Below are 6,281 nucleotides of genomic sequence, written 5' to 3' on the forward strand. Positions count from 1 at the left end.
CACCAGTGATCTGTACCTTCATTTATGAATGTATACACACTATGTAATGTTGTTGTGTAGCCTTGCTTAACCAACACTGTGATCAAGATACTCAGCCATGCTATCACAAGACTCCTTCCTGTTAACCCGTTTATACCTACGCCCATCCTCTCTCCCATTCTCAATCCCTGTCAATAACTAATTGGTTCTCCATCTTTGTAACTGTTATTTCATGACTGTTACATAAATGGAATCATGCGGCACGCATATCTTTTTGATAGGCTTTTTTTTTTGCTTAGCATAATTTCTTCCAGTTTCATCTAAATTATTGTGTGAATTAGTAGTTTCTTTTTTATTGCTGAGTAGTATTTCATAGTATGTATGTACCACAGTTTGTTTAACCATTCACCCATTGAAGGATATTTGGATAGTTTCCAGTTTGGGACTACTACAAATAAAGCTGCTATGAATATTCATGTACAATTCTTGTTTAAAAATCAGTCTTCATTTCTCTGGTATAAATGTCCGAGTGCAAGTGTCGGGTCATATGGTTAAGTCCATTTTTACTTTTGAAAGAATCTGTCAACCAGTTTCCTAAAGTGGTTGTGCCATTTTACATTCCCATCAGCAACATTTGAGTAACTCAGTTTCTCTGCACCCTTGTCAGCATTTGGTGTTATCACTATTTTTCATTTTATCCATTCTGATAGTTGTGTAATGATATCTCATTGTGATTTTAATTTGCATTTCTCCAACAGCTAATGATGTTAAACATCTTTTCATGTGTTTGTGATCTGTATGTCCTCTTTAAAGAAATGTTTTAGGTCTTCTGCTGATTTTCTAATTGGATTTTTTAAAAATTTTTGAGACTTCTTTATGCATTCTAGGAATAAGGCCTTTGTTGGGTAGGTGATTTGTAAATATATTCTGCCAGTCTATAATTTGTCCTTCCATCCTTTTAACTAGGTCTTTTGCAGAACAAGTTTTCACTTTGATGAAATGCATTTAATCCATTTTTTCCTCTTGTGGATTGTGCTTTTGGTGTCAAGTCCAAGAACTTTTGCCAAGTGCTAGATTTTTAAGATTGTTCCTGATGCTCTTTTCTAAGAGTTTTATAATTTTACGTTTTACATTAAGTTTTACATTTAAATCCATGATCCCTTTTGAGTTTTCAATATGTGTAAAGTTTAGCTTGAGGTTCATTTTTTCTGATGAATGTTCTGCTGATGGTGCTCCAGTACCATTTATTGAAAAGATTACTCCTATTGAATTGCCTTTGCTTCTTTGTAAATAATTAATTGGGTATATTTGTGTGGATCTATTTTCAGGTTTGTTCCATTCATCTATGTCTCCTCCTGCTAATATTACATTTTCTTGATTATTATACCTATATAGTAAGCCCTAACATTGGAAACTGACTCCTCTGACTTTATTCTTCTTTTTCAAAGTTGTTTCCACTAGTCTAGGGCTTTTTCTTTCCCATATAAACTTTAGAATAAGCTTGTCTATGTCTACAAAAATACTGCTGAAATTTTGATAGGATTGCATAAAACCTATAGAACAATTTAGTGGAGAATTAACATCTTTACAATGTTGAATTTTTCAGTCTATGAACATAATAAATCTCTCCACTTATTTAGGTCTCCCTTAATTTCTTTCATCAATATTTTTTAATTTTCATTACCTAAATCCTATACATGTATTTGTACATTTATACCTGATATTCTTTGGAGCAATTGTAAATGGTATTGCATTTTTATAATTTTGGGGTTTTGTTTGTTGTCAGTATACAGAAAGTACAATTAACTTTTATGTTGATCTTATATCTTACTGAGCTGATTTGTTAGTTCTAGGAGTTCTGTTATAGATTCCTTGGAGTTTTCTATGTAGACAATTATGTCATCTCCAAATAAGTTTTATTTCTACTTTCCAATTGTGTGCCTTCTTTTCCTCTTGGGTGCTAGAACATGAAGTACTATGTTGAATAGTAGCGGTGAGAATGGACATCCTTTTATTGTTCCCAATCTCAGAGGGAAAGCATTTGGTCTTTCAACATATATACTAGCTATAGTTTTTTTTTTTTTGGTAAATCCTCTTTATGAGATTGAGGAAGTTCCCCTCTATTTTTGGTGTACTTAAAGTTTTTACCATCATTAGGTGTTGAATCAATTGATATCATACAGTTTTTTCCTTCTTTAGCCTGATATGGTGGATTACACTGATTAAATTTCCAATATTGAACCAGCCTTGCACATCTGGAATAAATTATTCATAAAATGAGTTGTGAAGTATTCTTTTATTTTCCGGAAGAGACTGTTTTGTTACAAATTCCATTTTAGGATTATTCAGGTTCTCTACTTCATCTTGGCTTAGTTTTAATGGTTTGTGATTTTCAAGAAATTTGTCCATTTTTTCAAAGTTGTCAAACTTGAGCACAGTTGTTCATAGTATTCCTTTAATAGCTACAGGATCTGTTGTGATAGCTGCATTCCTGATATTAGCAGTTTTGTGTCTTCTTTTTGTTAATCTTGCTAGAGGTTTATCAATGTTTTGTTTTTAATTATGTACAATTTCCCCCTCATTTTACTCTTTTCAATTTCATTGATTTTTGCTCTTTATCATTTCTTTTTGATTGCTTTGGGCTTATTTTACTTTTTTGTTTCCTGAGCTATGAACTTATTTTATTTCTTTATAATGTAAGCACATAGTGCTATAAATTTTCCTCAGTACTTTATTAGCTGTATCTCAAAGATTTTAGTGTTTTCATTTTCATTCATTTCTATATATATGAGACTTCTTTTACTCATGGATTATTTGTAAGTGTGCTGTTTACTTTCCAAATGTTTGGTGATTTTCCTATTGTCATTCTGTTGATTTCCAGCTTGATTCCATTATGCCCAGAAAACATGTTCTGTATGATCGCAATTCTTTTAAATGTGTCAATATTTGTTATTAAATAGCCCAGATTGTGGTCTATAGTCATGTATGTTCCATGTGTAAAACTTGATAAGAACGTATATTCTATTGCTTGCTATTCTATAAATGTCAGTCTGATCCTAGATTTGATTATGTTGTTCAGTTCTTCTATAACCTTGCTGATTTTCTCTAGCAGCTCTATCAACCAGTTGGTGAGAGTGGGGATTTGAAGTCCCCACCTATAACTGGATTTGTCTATTTCTCCTTTTAGCTCTATCAGATTTTGCTTCATGTATTTTGAAGCTTTCTGGTTTGATGCATACACCTTTAAGACTGCTTTATCTTCTTGGTGGATTGATCCCTTTATCATCATGTATTGTCCCTTATTGTCTCTAGTAACATACTTTGCTTTGAAGTTTAATTTATCAGATATTAATATAGTCAGTCCCCACCCCCTTTTTAAATTAGTATTAGCCCAGTTTCAAAGGTCAGTTTCCTAGAGACACTCACAGTACCAATTATTCTAACAGTCTGGGTCCCAATAAGAAATAGATAGCACACTGATAGGTAAATTGAGGAATACTTAATTTTAATAAAGGGACTACTTATAAAGGTGTGGGCAGACTATAGGAGAATGACAACCAGTGGTTCAGCACACAAGGACTAGAAACAGTAGTTATTAGTTTCTGGAACCCAGAAGGAGAGTCTTATAAAGAAATGCAACCTTGATATAAACACTGATCTTTGGTTGAGGATCAAAGCCAGAGTGAGGTGATTCTGCAGGGAACCAGGAGAAACCTTGACCTCACTTCCTCTGCTCCATATACTGCTCTGGCTCAATTGTTCAAATCCAATGAGAAGTGATGGGGTCCACATGGGTTAGCCTCCTGGGGCAGAGAGCAGGATGGAAAAGGGTGGAAAGTGAATCTGGTGGGACAAACAAAATATCTGACAGTTTCTAACCAGAAGGACCCTGAGCTCTTAACTTTTCTCTTGGATTACCTCTAGGTTTTTAAGACCTGAGTTTTAGGGAGAGAACTTTAATAACTAAAATTATCTAAAAATGGAACTGGCCACAGAAGAAACCCCCAAGACCTGGAACTACTCCCTTCAGTGGACAGCCAGTGGTGGGAATGTCATGGAGAATCTTCAAACATTTAAGGACTGGCCTCGGTAACCTCTGAAGTTCCCCCCAGCACCAAGGTTCTACTGCTGAGAAAACTGCAACAAAATAGACTAAAATGTATGGAAACCCTAGTCAGTGTGGAGGTCCTAAGCAATCAGGTGGGAGTGCAGAGGAAGCAGATTAGCAATATCCCTGCAGCAAGACACAGGCATTCTGTATGAGGATGTTTGGAGCATGGTTGGGAAGATTAACAAGGGCAGGAGCCTATCAGACATTGGCCACAAATGAGTAAGAAAAGCAGCAATATCACATTATACATAAACTGGAAATTAACCTGTTCTGTTCCATCAGCACTGAAGTGGATGGCAGCATCTGTAAGTGTGACTTTACTAAACAGGGGATTTCATCTCAAAAACTTCTGCAAATTTTGACAATGGAATAAAGTTCAAAGTTCAAACTCCCTAACTCAACATCCAAAGCTGTATGAGTTCAAGAAAAACCCTGATGAAACTGACTTAAAAACATTAAGGAGAGGTGCCTGGATGGCTCAATCAGTTAAGCATCTGCCTTTGGCTCAAGTCATGGTCCTGGGGTCCTGGGATCAAGTCCCGCATAAAGGCTCCCTGCTTAGTGAGGAGTCTGCTTCTCCCTCTCCCTCTGCCCCCCCATCCCCACTCATGTTCTCTCTCAAATAAATAAAATCTTAAAAAAAAAAATAAGGAAAAGGCTTTTCCTTGAGTTAACATGGCTGCGGCTGGCAAGCGGCTGGGACTCCAATGAGAAAAGGAGGCAAGGTTTTTCCGAGGCTTTGCCAACGATCCCTCAGTGATGGCGCTCCAGTCGGGGTTCTGGGAGTGGCTGTCAGTTTGCAGGAACCCCGGGGGGTGGGGTCGCAGCACTCTCAACCAGTTCCAAGCCAGCTGTGAAGCCTTAAGTGAACCCTGTGGGAAATGCACCCCAGAGCTCACCAACCAGAACCCCCGCAATCTGGGAGCTCAGGTGTGGTCAGGAAAGAGCAGAGTTGGGGGCGAGCGTGGCCCTGCCATGAGTTGTGGCACAGGTTGTGAGTTATGAGGACTCAGCATCATGTAGAAGCCTTTGCTGAGCATTGCAGTGGTCAGGTTGTGGTTTCAGCATCCACTCGGGAATGGGCTATTAAAAAGCACCTTTACAGCACCAAAAATGTGGTGGTGGCCCGTAAGACTATAGGACGGGTGCTGGCTGAGCGATGCTTTGAGGCAGGAATCAACATCATGGTCTACCAATCCACTCCTTGGGAGGCAGCCTCAGCCCCTATGACACGACTGCAGAGTGCCATGACAGAAGGTGACTTAGTGCTGCAGGAGCCTCAGAGTATCTATGAATGAAACAGGAGCATTGTTCCAAACATGTGAATATAAAGCCGTGAGCTGTTGTTCTGTCCTTCAGAAGAGAGCTTCTGCAAGAACAGCCAGCTTGGAAGTTTTGTACAATCATGTAACAGTGGAATGTTATTACTAGTTAAGGTCATCCCCACTTCCCCTTGTGTGTATGCTGGTGGGGCGGTGGCTTAATCAAGGGCTAAATTCTTCCCCTCTCTTGGACAGGAGAGAAGTATCTGAGAAAAGCTGTTGTTGCCAGTTATAATTAACTTTTGAAGGACAAGTAAATGTTATTTATAAGTTAAAGAATAAACATATTATGAGCACTTTCTGGTTACATGAAATCTTCGCCTTTGAGTCCTCTCTGGCAAGAGTACACGTAGGTTTGTGCAAACTACTTGCTACCATGTCCAGCTCATAGTGCTTGATCTCAATAAATGATAGCTGCTCCTGCTAGAAAAAAAGAAAGAGAGAAAGAGAAAGAGAAAGAAAGAAAGAAAGAGAGAGAGAGAGAGAGAGAGAGAGAGAAAGAGAGAGAGAGAGAGAGAAAGAGAGAGAGAAAGAGAGAAAGAGAGAGAGAGAGAGAGAGAAAGAGAAAGAGGAGAGAGAGAAAGAGAGAGAAAGAGAGAGAGAGAGAAAGAGAGAGAGAAAGAAAGAAGAAAGAAAGAAAAGAAAAAGAAAGAAAGAAAGAAAAAGAAAGAGAAAGAAAGAGAAAGAAAGAGAAAGGGAAAGAAAGGGAAAGAAAGAAAGGAAAGAAAAAGAAAGAAAGAAAGAAAGAAGAAAGAAAGAAAGAAAGAAGAAAGAAAGAAAGAAAGAAAGAAAGAAAGAAAGAAAGAAAGAAAGGAAAGAAAGGAAAGAAAGGAAAGAAAGGAAAGAAAGGAAAGAAAGGAAAGAAAGGA

At 37.6% G+C, this 6,281-nt stretch overlaps 1 pseudogene; it reads left to right on the forward strand.

Moving 5' to 3' along the window:
• The first annotated feature begins 4,571 nt into the window (after positions 1–4,571).
• On the forward strand, positions 4,572–5,388 carry LOC112820685 (large ribosomal subunit protein uL18m pseudogene; annotated as a pseudogene).
• The last annotated feature ends 893 nt before the right edge of the window (positions 5,389–6,281 follow it).

The sequence above is a fragment of the Callorhinus ursinus genome, unplaced genomic scaffold, assembly GCF_003265705.2.
Source record: "Callorhinus ursinus isolate GAN/ISIS: 27379988/994484 unplaced genomic scaffold, GSC_fseal_2.0 scaffold10, whole genome shotgun sequence".
Classification (NCBI taxonomy): domain Eukaryota; kingdom Metazoa; phylum Chordata; class Mammalia; order Carnivora; family Otariidae; genus Callorhinus; species Callorhinus ursinus.